General features: G+C 36.9%; 1 pseudogene; it reads right to left on the bottom strand.

Moving 5' to 3' along the window:
• Nucleotides 1–12,782: 12,782 nt before the first annotated feature.
• LOC137756338 (elongation factor 1-alpha 1 pseudogene) lies at nucleotides 12,783–14,052 on the bottom strand (annotated as a pseudogene).
• Nucleotides 14,053–17,062: the final 3,010 nt, after the last annotated feature.

The raw sequence follows: 17,062 nt of genomic DNA, 5'->3' as shown, positions 1-17,062 counted from the left end.
GAAGCTCCCCTTCTGTCCCATCTTATTTCCCCATCAGTGTGGGGGCTTCCCTGGATGTAGGAGCCTCTCCTCTGCTTCCGTTCCCCCCCGCCCCAGCAGTGCAGATCCCATCCCACTTCCTTTCCTCTACTTTTTCCCTTCTTTCTTTCATCCTACCTGGTTATGCGGGGATCTTTCTTATCGTTTCCAGTGTCCAAGTTCTTCTGCTTTCAGCCAATGTTCTGTGAGAACTGTTCCATCCATAGATGTATTCTTGATGCATTTGTGGAGAGAGATGAACTCCATGTCCTCCTATTCCTCTGCCATCTTGGTCCTCCTCCTCTTTCATTTCTGATTTTATTTGATTCCTCTCTCTTTTCTTCTTGGTGAGTCTACCTAAGTTTTGTTAATTTTGTTTATCTTTTCATGTAACCAGCTCTTACTTTCATTGATCCTTTCTATTATCTTTTTAGTCTCTATTTCATTTATTTCTTCTCTAATCTTTATTTCCTTCCTTCTACTAACTTTGGGCTTCATTGGACATTCTTTTCTTAGTTTCCTGAGGTGCAAGGTTTTGCTGTTTGAGTCTTTTCTCGTTTTTTGAAGCAGGCATTTATTGCTATGAACTTCCCGCTTACATCTACTTTTGCCGCATCCCATACATTTTGGTATGTTACACTTCCATTTTCATTTATCTTGGGTATTTTTTATTTCTCTTTTAACTTCTTCTTTGACCCATTGGTTATTCAGTAGCATGTTGTTTAATACCCACACATTTGTGAATTTTCCAGTTTTCTTTATGTAATTAATTTCTAGTTTCATACAACTGTGGTCAGAAAAGATTTTTGACATGATTTCAATATTCTTAAATGTATAAAGACTTGTTTTTCAAAATGGATTAAAGACCTAAATGTAAGGCCAGACACTATCAAACTCTTAGAGGAAAACATAGGAAGAACACTCTATGACATAAATCACAGCAAGATCCATTTGGACGCACCTCCTAGAGAAATGGAAATAAAAACAAAAATAAACAAATGGGACCTAATGAAACTTAAAAGCTTTTGTACAGCAAAGGAAACCATAAACAAGACCAAAAGACAACCCTCAGAATGGGAGAAAATATTTGCCAATGAAGCAACTGACAAAGGATTAATCTCCAAGATGTACAAGCAGCTCATGCAGCTCAATAACAAAAAAACAAACAACCCAATCCAAAAATGGGCAGAAGACCTAAATACACATTTCTCCAAAGAAGATATACAGATTGCCAACAAACACATGAAAGAATGCTCAACATCATTAATCATTAGAGAAATGCAAATCAAAACTACAATGAGATATCATCTCACACCGGTCAGAATGGCCATCACCAAAAAATCTAGAAACAATAAATGCTGGAGAGGGTGTGGAGAAAAGGGAACACTCTTGCACTGTTGGTGGGAATGTAAATTGATACAGCCACTATGGAGAACAGTATGGAGGTTCCTTAAAAAACTAAAAATAGAACTACCATACGACCCAGCAATCCCACTACTGGGCATATACCCTGAGAAAACTATAATTTGAAAAGAGTCATGTACCAAAATGTTCATTGCAGCTCTATTTACAATAGCCAGGACATGGAAGCAACCTAAATGTCCATCGTCGGATGAATGGATAAAGAAGATGTGGCACATATATACAATGGAATATTACTCCTCAGCCATAAAAAGAAATGAAATGGAGTTATTTGTAGTGAGGTGGATGAAGTTAGAGTCTGTCATAGAGAGTGAAGTAAGTCAGAAAGAGAAAAACAAATACAGTATGCTAACACATATATATGGAATCTAAGGGGAAAAAAAAGGTCATGAAGAACCTAGTGGCAAGACGGGAATAAAGACACAGACCTACTAGAGAATGGACTTGAGGATATGGGGGGGAAGGGTAAGATGTGACAAAGTAAGAGAGTGGCATGGACATATATACACTACCAAATGTAAAATAGATAGCTAATGGGAAGCAACCATATAGCACAGGGAGATCAGCTCTGTGCTTTGTGACCACCTAGAGGGGTGGGATAGGGAGGGTGGGAGGGAGGGAGATGCAAGAGGGAAGAGATATGGGAACACATGTATAAGTATAACTGATTCACTTTGTTATAAAGCAGAAACTAACACACCCTTGTAAAGCAATTATACTCCAATAAAGATGTTTAAAAAAAAATCTGCTGGGAATCATAAAAAAAAAAAAAAAGACTTGTTTTATGCCCTAACATATGATCTATCTTGGGAAATGTTCCATGTGCACTTGAGAAGAATGTGCATTCTGTTGCTTTTAGATGGAATGTTTTGTAAATATCTTTTAAGTCCATCATGTCTGAAATATCACTTAAGGCCAGTGTTTCCTGATTGACTCTCCATCTGGATGATCTACATATTGATGTAAGTGGGGCATTAACGTCTCCTACTATAATCGTATTGCAGTCTATTTCTCTCTTTAGGTCTGTTAATATTTGCTTTATATATTTAGGTGCTCCTATGTTAGGTGCATAAATGTTTACAAACGTTGTGTCCTCTTGTTGGATTGACCCCTTTATCATTATGTATTGTCCTTCTTTGTCTCTTATTACAGTCTTTGTTTTAAAGTCTATTTTGTCTGATACAGAGTATTGCTACCCCAGCTTTCTTTTCTTTCCCATTTACATGGAATATCTTTTTCCATCCCTTTACTTTCAGTCTTTTTGTGTCCTTTTATCTAAAGTGTGTCTCTTGTAGGAAGCGTATAGATGGGTCTTTTTCTTAATCTATCCACTCACTCTATGTCCTTTGATTGGAGAATTTAGTCCATTTGCATTTAAAGTAATTATTCATGAGTATGTGCTTATTGCGATTTTGTTCATTGTTTCCCATCTATAAGAGTTTGTTATAAGTTGATAACAACTTAAGTTTAATTCCATTCTAAAGCTCAACAGTTTTACTCTCTTCCCCACATTTTATGTTTTTGATGTCACATTTTACATCTTTTTATCTTATGTATCCCTTAACTAACTATAGTAATTTTTACTACTTTTGTCTTTGAGCTTTAATCCTAGCTTTATAAGTGATTAATACACTACACTTACTATATCTTTACCTTTACCAGTGAGATTTATACTTTCATATGTTTTCTTGTTATTAGTTAGCACTCTTTCTTCTTGACTTAAAGAAGTCCATTTAATATTTCTTGTAAGTCTGGTTTAGTGGTAATGAATCCCTTAATTTTTGCTTGTCTGGAAAACTCTATCTCTTCTTCAATTCTGAATGATAACTTTGTTGGATAGAAGATTCCTGGTTGGAAATTTTTTCCTTCAGCACTTTGAATATATTGTGTCACTCCCTTCTTGCCTGCAAAGTTTGTGCTGTAAAACCTGCTGATAGCCTTATGGAGGTTCCCTTGTATGTAACAGGTTGTCTTTTTCTTGCTGCTTTAAATATTCTCTCCTTGTCTTTAACTTTTGTCATTTTAATTATAATGTGTCTTCATGTGGGTCTCTTTGGGTTCATCTTATTTGTAATTTTCTGGGCTTCCTGGATATGGATTTCTGTTTCCTTCCCCAATTTAGGAAAGTTTTTAGCTGTTATTTCTTCAAATAAGATTTCTGCCTCTTTCCCTCTCTTTTGCTTCTCCTTCTGGGGGCCCTATGTGAATGTTAGTCTGCTTTATGTTGTTCTTTAAGTCCCTTAAGCTGTCTTCACATTAAAAAAATTTTTTTTTAAATTTTCTTGCTGCTCTGATTGGATGAGTTCCCCTGCCTTGTCTTTGAGTAGACTGATGCTTCTGCTTCATCTAGTCTTCTATTGGACCCCTCTAGTATATTTTTCATTTCAGTTGTATTCTTCAGCTCTGTGACTTTTATTTGGTACTTTCTTATATTTTGCACCTCTTTGTTGAAGTTCTCACTGTGTTCATCCATTCTTCTACCCAGTCCAGTATTTTTTATGACCATTACTTTGAACTCTTTATCAAGTAAATTTTATCTCTGTTTCATTAAGTTATTTTTTTCTGAGGTTTACTTTTGTGCATGCATTTGGAATATATTTTTCTGTTTCTTCATTTTGCTTGACTCTCTGTGTTGGTTGCTCTACAGTAGATGAAAAACACCACCTCTCCCAGTCTTGAAGGAGTGGCTTCATGTAGGAAATGAAACTTTTCATTCATTCCTGCCCCAGCCTTTTTTCATCTCTCAACCATCTGTACTTATCCAATCAGCCTATTATATTTGTAATAGCTCCCAGTAGTTGAGGATGTGTCAATACTTGTTAGTGTCACAAAGGGGAGGATCTCAGCATCTAGATTCAGGGTGACTGGAAGACAGACCCTCAGGCAGTAGCTTTTAAAAGTATATCTATATCTATATCTATATCTATATCTATATCTATCTATATCTATATCTTTATCTATATCTATATCCACAGTCACGAGGGGCTGCAAGCATTAGCCTCACTGGCTACCAAAACCCGGCAATCTAGAGGTGTCTCCTGGGCAGCAGTCACAAAAACTGTGGCTCCAGATGAGTGGATAAGCTCCTTTCTGGGAGATATCAGTGAACTGAAATAAGGCAAAGGGAGAGTGCCAAGATGGCATCCACAATCTACGTTCCTTGAGAGCAGCTCTGTAGGCCACTAAGTGTGGCCAAACCTGAAGCCTGATCCTCAGTCTGGAGCTCTAGGACAAGTAAAGTGGCCTCCTTCACAGAAAGACAGGGGGAGTATGTGTGTCTCATTCTGCTGTCTGTGCAATGCCCTGGGGTGGTAGCCTGCTGAGAACTGTCCCTCTGATTGCTACAGTCCTGTGGGACTCAGGAATGCAAACCATTCTGGCCACCAGTGCCAAGCAATCAAGGGTTATCCTCTGGGCATCAACCATAAGATCCAGGAACCAGACACATGTAAAGCTCCCCTCCAAGAGACACTGGTGCTCTGGAGCATGGCAGAGGGTGAGTGTGAAGATAGTGCCTGTACTCCAAGGTCTCTGGAAAGGATTACAGTCAGCCTCTAGATGCAAGTTTAATTAGAACCCTGTCCGTCAGGTCACAGTCATGGTGATTAGCTAATAGGCCTCTTCCACAGAAAGACCAAGCTCTTGGGTTTATTGTCTCTTGCTGTGCCCTGGAGGTGGTAGTTGTTTATGAACTCTTTTTCCATTGGTTACAGTCCAGTGGGACCCAGGAGCATAAGCCCCACTGGCCACCAGAGCCAGGCAATAATCACAAAAGCTGGGGTGCTAAATAAGAGTATGAGCTTCTTTGTGGGTGACACAAATTATTACAGTCTCGTAGTACCAGAAAAGATAACTCCCCTGGCCTCCAGAGCCAGGCAATGAAGAGACATTCCCTGGGTGTCAGCTGCCAAAAATTGGGACATGAGATGCATGTGAAGTCTGAAACATGGTAAAGGGAGAGCACAAAGATGGCACCCACCAATCTCCATCCCAGGAGAGTTTTCCAGCAGGCTCCTAGATGTGTGTGTTAAATTAAATGCCTGCCCCTCAGGCCGAGGTTTCAATATGAGTAGGTGAGCCTCTTTCACTTTAAGTCTAGGCACTATCGGCTGCCTCTGAGTTGGGCCGTGGGGCAGATGAGTCTGAGTGCATGAGTCCTTTAAGATGTGTTTCTCAAATTGCTACTGTCTTGTGGGTCTCAGTATGTGAGCCCTGTTGGTTTTCAAATTTAGATGTTTGGGGGGCTTGTCTCTTAGGTGCACATCTTAAAATTTGGGGTGCCTAATGTGGGGTCTGAACCCTCTGCTCTTCAGAGAGAAGCTCTGGGATTTCAGTTCCTTTCCAGTTGTGGATTGCTATGCCAGGGGTGGGATTTATGGCAAGATTGTGTCCCAGCCTCTCCTACCTGTTTTGATGTGGTTTTCTTTTCCTTTGCCCAATGTGTAGTCATCACTCAGCCAGACTTTGTCTTTTTAGGAAGCAATTGTTCCATATGTAGCTGTAGACTCAGTGTGTGAGTGAGAAGAGAGTTTCAGGATCTTCCTATGGTGCCATCTTGAACTAGCTAAACTTAAATTCTTGCCATAAATTCCATTTGGCCGTAATGAATTATGCTTTTTATATATTATTGGATACAATTTACTAAATTGTTATTGGAATTTTGCATCTCTGGTCATCATGGATATTGTTCTGTAGTTCTATAATCTTGTGATGTGGTATCAGAGTAATACCTCATGAAATGGGTTGGTAAGTGTTACCACCTCCCCTATTTTCTAATATTTGTGTAGGATTGTTAATATTTCTTATTTAAATATTTGATATAATCCACCAGTGAAGTCATCTGGGCCTGGACTTTCCTTTGTGGGAAGAATATTTTTACCAATTTAAATTTGTTCATTGATATAAGTTGTATTTCTTTCCTATTGCTACTCTAACAAATTACCACAAAACTATTGTCTTAAAAGTAAACAAATTTATTATCCATTAATATTTAATGGTGTTATTTATATGGTTGGAAATTTTCTTACAACCTTATTATTTCTTTTCTACATGTCTCCTCTGTTTTTTCCCTCTGCTCCTCCTTCCCTTCGTTTATTTAGATTATTTGAATATTTTCTAGCATCACTTAATTTACCTTTGGGTTTTTTATTTTAAATATCCAAAGGTTTCTCTATGGGTTATAATATACATTCTAAACATTTTACAATACACTTATGGCTAGTGTTATACCATTTAATGTAAAAAATGGAAACCCTGCAACTGTATAAGTTCATATGCTTGACATCTCCCCTCACTGATATTACAATTGTTATATTTATTACTTATAAATAGATAATAAATCCCACAAGTGAACATTATAATTTTTGCTAGAATTAGTGTGTGACTCATAAAAAAGGTAAATAGCAAAGAAAAAAATTTATCTTTTCTATTTATCCAGAGACATAATTTTCAATAATCTTCATTCTATTCTGAGTGTCTCTGTTTCAACCTGGTGTCATTTTCCTTCAGTCTGAAGAACATATTTTAGCATTTCTTGAAGTGCAGGTCTGCTAGTAACAAACTCTCATAAGTTTTCCTTTTCCCCTTTGCTTTTATTCCTTTCTAACCACTTTATTAAGGTATGATTGACATACAAACAGCTGTACTTAATGTACACAATTTCATGAGTTTGGAGATACATCTGTGAAACCATCATCACAATCTATGTCAATAAACATATCCATCACCTACAAAAGTTTCATCTTGCCTTCTTTACCTACTACTATTACTACTACCACCACCACCACCACCACCGTTATTGTTATTATTTTGAAACACCTAAAATAAAATCTACCACTTAGCCAATTTTTAAGTATACAATACAGTATTAACGCTAGGCACCATGTTGTACAGTAGATCTCTAAGAATCATTCATTTTGCATAACTGAAACTTTATACACTTTGACTAACATCTCCCCATTTCCATCTTCCCCCCAGACCCTGGAAACCAGCATTCTACTCTCTGCTTCCATAAGTTTGACTAGTTTAGATCCTTCATATAAGTGGTATTTTGTAGTATTTGTACTTCTGTGTCTGGCTTATTTCACTTAGGATAATGTCCTCCAGGTTCATCCATGTTGTGGCAAATGGCAGGATTTCCTACTTTTTTTAAGGCTGAATAATATTCTATTTATGTATATATTATACTACATTTTCTTTTTTTAAATTGAAGTATAGTTGATTTACAATGTTGTGTTTCTGGTGTACAGCAAAAGTGATTTATATATATATATTCTTTTTCATTTTATTTTCCATTATAGGTTATTGCAAGATATTGAACATAGTTCCCTGTGTTATACACTAGGACTTTGTTGTTTATCTGTTTTATATATGGTAGTTTGTATCTGTTAATCACAAACTCCCCACCCTTTCCCCTTTGGTAACCATAATTTTGTTTTCTATGTCTGTGAGTCTGTTTCTATTTTGTAAATAAGTTCATTTGTATCATATTTTAGATTGTCAATTTTTAATATTTTCTATTTCTTATTTATTTCTAATCTTTATTATTTTCTTCCTTCTGCTAACTTTGGGCTTTGTTTTTTTTTCTAGTTCCTTGAGGGTAAACTTAGGTTGTTTATTTGAAATCTTCTTCTTTGTAAATGTAGGTGGTTATCTCTATAAACTTCCCTCTTAGTGCTTTTATTACTTTCAAGTCACACATTTAAGTCTTTAATCCATTTTGAGTTGGTTTTTTGTGTATGGTATAAGAAAGGACCCAGTTTCAGTCTTTTGCATGTGGATATACAGTTTTCCCAATACCATTCATTGAAGAGATTATCCTTTCTCCATTGTGTGTTCTGGGCAACCTTGTCAAAAATTAATTGAGCGTATGTACTTGGGTTTATTTCTGGATTCTCTATTCTGTTCCATTGGTCTACATGCCTGTTTTTATGCCAGTACCACGCTGTTTTGATTACTATAGCTTTGTAATATAATTTGAGATCAGAAAGTGTGATGTCTTCAACTTCGTTTTTCTTTCTCAAGATTGCTTTTGTTATTCAGGGCGTTTTGTGGTTCTATACCAATTTTTAAATTGTTTTTTTCTATTTCTGTGAAAACACCTTTGGAATTTTGATAGGGATTACAATGAGTCTGTAGGTCTTTTTGGGTAGTGTGGACATTTTAACAATATTAACTCTTTCAATTCATGAACACAGGATATTTTTCAATTTATTTGTGTCTGGTTAAATTTCTTTCATTAATGTTTTATAGTTTTCAGTGTACAGATCTTTCACTTCCTTAGATAATTTTATTCCTAGGTGTTTTATTCTTTTTGATGCTATTGTATATGGGATTGTTTTCTTTATTTCCTTTTCAGATTAGTCATTGTTGGCATGAAGGAATACAACTGATTTTATATGTTGATTTTTGTATCCTGCAATTTTACTGAATTCAATTTATTTGTTGTAACAGTTTTTGTTTATGGACTCTTTAGGGTTTTCCACATATAGGATCATGTCATCTACAAAGATAATTTTATTTCTTCCTTTCTGATTTGAAGGTCTTTTATTTCTTTTTCTTGTCTAGCTCTTACTAGTACTTCAGTACTATATTAAATAGAAATGGCAAAGTGGAGATTCTTGCCCTGTACTCAATCTTAGAGGAAAAGCTTTTCAGTTTTTCTCCATTGATTAGGATGCTAGCTGTGGGCTTTTCTAAATGGCTTTCATTTTGTTAAGGAAAGTTCCTTCTATTCTTATTTTGTTTAGAATTTTTATTGTGAATGTATGTTGAACAAATTATTTTCTGCTTCTATTGAGATAATTGTGTGATTTTTATCCTTTATTCGGATAATATGGCATATCATATTGATTGATTTTCATATGTTAAATCAACATTTCATCTCAGGAATAAACCTCACCTGGTCATGGTGTGTAATCTACTTGATGAGTTGAATTCAGTTTGGTAGTATTTTATTGAGGATTTTTGCATCTATATTCATCAGAGATGTTGGCTTATGGATTTCTCTTCTTGTGATATCTTTGGCTTTAGTGTCAGGGCAATGCTGACCTCATAAAATAAATTTGGAAGTATCCCTTTTACTTTTACTTTTTGGAAGAATTTAAGAACAATTAGCATTAAGTCTTCTTTGAATATTTGATACAATTCAGCAGTGAAGCCAACTGGGCCTGGGCTTTTCTTTTTTGGGAAGCTTTTGATTACTACTTCAATCTCCTTATAATTTTATTGGTCTGTTCAGGCTTTCTATTTCTTCTTGACTCATTCTTGTTAGGTTGTACATTTCTAGGAATTTATCAATTTATTGTAGGTTATCCAATTTGTTGGCATATAATTGTTCATAATAGTTCCTTATGATCTTTTTAAATTTGGAGGCATCCATTGTAATGTCTCTTTTGTCATTTCCAATTGATTTTGAGTCTTTTCTCTTTTTCTAATTTAATCTAGCTAAGGGTTTGTCATTATTGTTCATTTTTTTCTAAAATTCATCTCTTCCAAAATTGTTTTTTTCAGGGGCCTTACCTCTTTTAATAGTGTAATAGTTACTATAGGAGTATCAGTTGATGTTTATTCCATTTTCAAGAAATAGGTCTTATTTGTGACTCATTAATAATTTGCAATTCATTTTCATCTAACTGTCCAATGAATATCAATACTCAGAGTATCAAAGTTTTGTTGACTTTTTCTATTGTTTTTCTAGTTTAAAAAAATCTGCTAAATCTTTATTATTTCCTTCCTTATTTTAACTTTGGGTTTATTTTGTTCTTTTTATAATTCCTTAAGGTATAAAGTTAGATTATTTGAGATCTTTTTTAATGTAGGCCTTTATTACTATAGAAGTCCCTTTTGGTACTGCTTCTGCTGCATCCTGTAGGTTTTGGTAAGTTGTGTTTTCATTTTCTTTTGTCTTCAGATATTTTTAAAATTCCCTTTTGATTTCCTCTTTTACCCAGTGCTTGTTAAATTGCGTGTTATTTAGTTTCCACATATTTGTGAATTTTCCCATTTTCTTGCCTCTATTGATTTCTAGTTTTATTCCATTGTGGTAGGAAATGATCCATGGTATGATTTTAATCTTCTTAAATTTGTTAAGATTTATTTTGTGATCTAATGTGTGACCTATCCTAGTGTATATTCCATGTGCACTTTAAATGTATTCTTCTGCTGTTGTATGATAAGTTCTGTATATGTCCGTTAGGTCCATTTGGTCTACAGCATTGCTCAATTCTGCTCTTTATTGACTTTCTGTCTGGATGTTCTATTTATTATTGAAAGTGGGTTTATTGACATCTCCTATTATTGTATTACTGTCAATTTCTCCTTTCAGTTTGTCAATGTACTTATGCACTCAACATCAGAGCACGTATGTATTTAGAATTGTTATATCTTCCAGTTGAATTGACCCTTTTATTATATAATGTCTTTATCTCTAGAAACAGTTTTTGACTTAAAGTCTGTGTCTCATAATAAAAAGAAAACAAAGCAGGAGTGGCTAATATCTTTTCCCATTCTTTCATTTTCAGCCTATGTGTATCCTTAAATCTAAAGTGAGTTTCTTACAGATGGCATAAAGTTGGATCTTTCTTATTTAATCCATTCAGTAACTCTCCTTATTGGGGAATCTAGTTCATTTACATCTAATGTAATTATTAATAGGAAAGGATTTACTATTGCCATTTTGTTAGCTGTTTTCTGCTTGTCTTGTGATTCTTTTGTCCCTCTTTTTCTCTCTTCCTATCTTCCTTTGTCTTCCCATTGGATTTTTTTATTTTTTGGTATTGATAGATTTTGATTTTTTTTTTTATTTTGTGTAACTTCTATAGGTATTCTCTTTGTGGTCACATAGGGGCTTACCTAAAATATCTTAGAGCTATAATAGTCTACTTTAAGCTGATAACAACTTAAAGTAAGTTGATAACAACTTCACTTGCATACAAAAAGTCTCAGCTTTATCTCTCCTCCTCACTCATTATATACTATTGATATGTATCATTAACATAATTTATAATTGTTTTTAATAATTTAATCTTTTATAGTAGAATTAAAAGTTATTGTTACTGAGTGCAAGCTCGTACTGCTTGCTTCACAACAGGCCAATAAATCAAGAGATGTGTTGTTGGGGCAAGGAATAATGACTTTATTTAGAAAGCCAGCAGACCAAGAAGATAGTGGACTCACGTCCCCAAAAAACATCTTGCCTGAGTTAGAATTCAGGAATTCAGGCTTCTTCTGAAAGGGGATGGAATCAAGTAAAATATTTCCTGATTCTGGTCAGCCTCCGGAGGGGATGTGTTCCTGCAGTCATTCACAGGTGGGCCTGGTCAGGATATTTCCTGTGAGCTAAACAAAGGTAGCTTAGCTTAATGCTCATTACCTGGGAGGCAGGGTTCCAGAGATGGGCTATTATGTATATTTAAGCTTACATGCAACATCCCTTTAGTGATTAACTTGTAATAGAATACAAAGATTCTTCCCTGTTACAATTCCGCACTGTCAATGTCCATTCCACAATCTTGTGGGAAAAGGGACAAAGACCACTCTGGCTACTTCCTGCTGAATGGAGGCGACAAATATTCCTTATAATCTTTAGTCAGTCCTTTTTTAGCTACAACTATTTGAACCTGATGAAACCCCTTAGCACTCTGTGTAATTTGTAATTGAACTTGGGGTGTTGGTTCCAGTTCCCAACACGTACACTAAATTCCTGTTGTAATTATTTGGACAAAGTTAAACAAATTGATTAACCCTTCTCCAGCTGCAATGAAATTACCATCTACTTCAGTTGGATATGCAGACTTGTTGGAGGCAAACTCATGAACAGAGGTTAGTATAGTGCCCAAAGTTTTAATGTATTTGGCAACTGCTAGTTCTTTTAGAGCACTTATAGATTCTCTCACCTGGGCAGACACCTGGAATGGCCTACCATGCAATATTTCAAAAGGGCTTAATTTAAGCTTGCTTCTTAGAAGGAGCCACTGATCAATATCAGAGCAACTGGCAAGGCCTTATCCCAAGTTAAGTTACTATTCATTTTCTTGGTTTTCCCTGTTGACTGTGGGCTCCAGGATGAATGTAGTTCCAATGCCTTAATCCAAATCAGGGGATAATTTCCTTAAGGAGGGCTTTAACCAATTAAGTACTGATTTTAAAAACTAATAACTTTGCCACACACAAAACAAATGGTCCCCAAAACATTCTCCTTTCCTTCTGAAGATTTTATGATGCATTGTTATCATTAACCAGTCTTTTACTTTTAAACTTAAATGACCAATTAAAACAAACAGTTCTGAGACCATTCTTCCACCACTGATTAAGACTGGGGTGGCAAGTATTGGGGATAATATTCATTTAGACTTCTGAGGTTTCTGGGAAGACTTGGTGACCTTGCCAGCTTCAGCTGCCTTCTTGTCTACTGCTTTCACACCCAGAGCAACTATCTGGCTCATGTCACAAACTGCAAAAATGGCCCAGTGGAGGATAGTCAGAGAAGCTCTCAACACACATAGGCTTGCCAGGAACCATATCAACAATGGCAGCATCACCAGTTTTCAAGAATTTGGGGCCATCTTCCAGCTTTTCCCCATAACAATCAATCTTCTGCAGCTCAGCAAACTTGCAAACAATGTGAGCTGTGTGACAACCCAGCACAGGTGCATATCCAGCACTGATTTGGCCTGGATGGTTCAAATAATCTCTTGAGCTGTGCAGCCAGCTGCTTCCATCGGTGGTCATTTTTGCTGTCACCAGCCACATTGCCACAACGAATATCTTTGACAGATATGTCCTTGACATTGAAGCCCACATTGTCCCCAGGAAGGGCTTTACTCAAAGCTTCATGGTACATTTCAACAGACTTTAATTCAGTTGTAATATTGACTGGAGCAAAGGTGACCAACATGCCAGGTTTGAGAATACCAGTCTCCACTCAACCCACAGGGACAGTACCAATACCACCAATTTTGTAGACATCCTGGAGGGGCAGACACAAGGAATACACTGGCTAGGAATACACTGGCTGGTACTGATAAGTCAATCTGTGGGAGAAGTGCTCCTCTTGCCTCACAGGATGTTGTTTTAGGTTAGGTGTCCCAGCATCCCTTTTTAATGGGATTACTATTGGCCATGTGTTTTTGGCCTTCCCTGGGCTGCTGTTAACACACACTTCTGGTCTTACCCTTTTGTAGACCTTGGGGGTGTGGGAGAGCTCTGTTTCCTTTCCTGGAGTTTTCATGAACACCATCTGTAGGCTTAAAGTGTGTTCTGGTGGGACTCTGTCAAGCTGTTCTGGTGAAAAACTTCAGGGTGAAGTCTATCAAAAAGTTAATCAGCTCATTCTCCACTGTCAATTTTACTGGGGGCCCCTGCAGGGAATTAGTTGCCTCAAGTCCAAGGGAGCCCCTGGGCCTCTTCATTCTTAAGAATCTTCCTCTTTCTACCTTATGAGAGGTTCTTGTCTTTTATTTTCTTCTTATGTTTCAGCCTAGGGCAATCTGTTCTCCAATGTTCTTCCTCCTTACAGTAAGCACGTTGTTCCTTCCCCAATAGTGGCTTACCTCTCCTTCGGTTACTCAGCTTCCAGGAGTCCAATACCACTGCCAAAAAATGGTGTTTCATTTTGCGTCTTCTTTCTTCTGTTGTTGCTCCCTGTTGAACACTTTAAAAGCAACATCTACCAATTGATAAGAATTTATTCCAGGTGCACCGTCTAATTTTTGTAACTTTCACCTGATATCTGAGGCACTTTGCCCAAAAAAAGGTCAAATTTACCATTCTAATATTTTAGGGGGCTTCAGGATCTGCATTAAGATGATGTCTGTAGGCCTGATAAGACCTCTCTGAATTTTTGGAAAGGATTTTTATTTTCAGTCTCTTGAATTTTGTTCAAACTCTTTTGCTTTGGTTCCCCTTTTCAAAGCCCTGCCAAGATGCACTAATAAGTAGTGTTCTAATAAGGGCATTCTTCCCTCATTGGGGTCCTAATTTGGTTCGGCTGGGTACTGCCAAGTGGGTTTCAGGTGTAGAGGATCCTCCCTATAAAGGAGGGTTGCAATCTTTCCAATTAAAAAGCCTGAGAAACCCATCTGGCTGATTATTTGCATTTAGCCCCCTATATGAGATAACAGCAATGGAAATTACCCTGCCCTGGGAGTGGCTCCTGGCCCAAATTGGGTGCCCTGTCGGGTCTTAAATTGTGATACCAGACCAAGTCCCTGTGCCCCAGAAACTAACACAGGATTTTCTAATTGATCCCTAGAAGGAGGGGAAGTCCTGAGCTCAGCCGGAGGAGTTAAGATTTGAAGCAACATACCCTCAGTCTCATTCCATTTTCTTATTTTCCCTGATGTAATAGCACACATACTGGCACACAAAGGATTTCATCGTTCTTCCCTGCTTCTTCACAAATAGTTACAGAGTTATTCAAAAGCCACTGTAAAACCATGAATACCAATTGATCATCTCTAACCATTAAAAGGATGCCTTTTTGCTTTGGCCTCAACCAACCAGGATTGCAATGCAATTGAAAAGAAACTTGGTTACTGCTGTGACATAAAACATTTTAAGATAATTACTAAAATTATGACTGATCATTTACCAGGATACATCAGCATTTTAGGAGTTCCATATAGTTTTTTTAAAAATAAATTTTAGTTTATTTATTTTATTTGTGTCTGTGTTGGGTCTTTGCTGCGTGCAAGCTTTCTTTAGTTGCGGCAAGTGGGGGCTACTCTTCGTTGCAGTGTATGGGCTTCTCATTGCCGTGGCTTCTCTTGTTGCAGAGCACAGGCTCTAGGCGAGCAGGCTTCAGTAGTTGTGGAACGCGGGCTCAGTAGCTGTGGCTCTCAGGCTATAGAGCACAGGCTTTGTTGTGGCCCACGGGCTTAGTTGCTCCATGGCATGTGGGATCTTCCCGGACCAGGGCTCGAACTCGTGTCCCCTGCCTTGGCAGGTGGATTCTTAACCACTGTGCCACCAGGGAAGCCCAGGAGTTCTATATAGTTTCTAGAATGTGTATATTAATGTTTACCCATATGATACAATCTAAGAAATTTTATCACCACTTACTTGATAATGCTTCCCACATAATTTAATATACCAAATAAGCCTAATTAGTTTAATATTCCTCTCTGCAATAGAAAGAAAACAATCTGAGGTGTTCCAGGGACCCTTTGGAAAACCTCAAATTTAGCTAGAGGTCGAATGAACTTCATTTAGAATTTGATCTTTGGGAAGTTTATCAAAAATATCAAAAAGTTTTAACCAGTGATAATAAAAGATCAATGGCAAATACAGATCACTTAAAGAAACTCACAATTACCAAAAGCAGTTCAATATTTTAAGAAAACTTTGTCCTCTTAGAGAACCAAATTCAGGTTTTGTACCACTTTACCTTTAAAATTCATTTTCTAATTTAAAATTCATTTTCTAAATTAAGTTCCATCTTATCTTAGCCAATCCTGACCACGCACACAACTCTTTCAGTTTTCCTCCTCCACAAACCTTCCACAATTTTCTGTATCCATATTATATCCATATTAATCTGTTCCTCACTTTCTTTTCCATTCGGAAACAACCAGCTCTAGGACAGAAACACCTTTTCCCCTTTAACAAAAATGCATTTCATTCCTCATACCTTCTTTGCTGAAAACACACATCCTACATCTTTGCATACTGAAATGTTTCCCTTATAATTCTTAACCTTAAAACTTTAATCTCGGGGCTTCCCTGGTGGCGCAGTGGTTGAGAATCTGCCTGCCAATGCAGGGGACACGGGTTCGAGCCCTGGTATGGGAAGATCCCACATGCCGCAGAGCAACTGGGCCCGTGCGCCACAACTACTGAGCCTGCACGTCTGGAGCCTGTGCTCCGCAACGAGAGGCCACGATAGTGAGAGGCCCGCGCACCGCAATGAAGAGTGGCCCCCGCTCGCCGCAACTAGAGAAAGCCCTCGCACAGGAACGAAGACCCAACACAGCCAAAAATAAATAAATAAATAAATAAATAAATTTATTAAAAAAAAAAAACTTTAATCTCTAGTGAAAACCAAGAAGCAAGTAATTATAAACTGTCATACCAGCATTTCCTGATTGACAACTTATGCTTTAGTCATCCTCCCTCAAGAAGGCAAAGGTAGGTAAACTTAGACCTGCCCAGCAATTAATGTTCTAATATTTTATCCTATTTGCAATGACCCAGAGAGACAATGAATTCTCTTCATTTAACTTAGTTTAAAGTTATGAAAATCTAGAGAGACTATTTTTAGCACAGGGAGACCATCTCAGTGCTTTGTGACCACCTAGAGGGGTGGGATAGGGAGGGTGGGAGGGAGACGCAAGAGGGAGGGGATATGGAGATATATGTATACGTATAGCTGATTCACTTTGTTATACAGCAGAAACTAACACAACAATGTAAAGCAATTATACTCCAATAAAGATGTTAATAAATAAATAAATAAAAGGGGAAATAAAAATTAAAAAAAAAGAAATACAGTGCATTTATTTTAATGATTGTATTTTTCTCCATATACAAACCCTACTTATGACATAATACCTTGTGATGTAAGGATAGTAGATAGTCAATAAATTTTTATTGTTTAAAAAATATATATATATATAAATAAAAG

This window comes from Eschrichtius robustus, chromosome X (assembly GCF_028021215.1).
Source record: "Eschrichtius robustus isolate mEscRob2 chromosome X, mEscRob2.pri, whole genome shotgun sequence".
NCBI classification, from domain to species: Eukaryota; Metazoa; Chordata; class Mammalia; order Artiodactyla; family Eschrichtiidae; genus Eschrichtius; species Eschrichtius robustus.
Note: the sequence above shows the minus strand (reverse complement) of the source record. Positions and strands in the feature narration are given on the sequence as shown.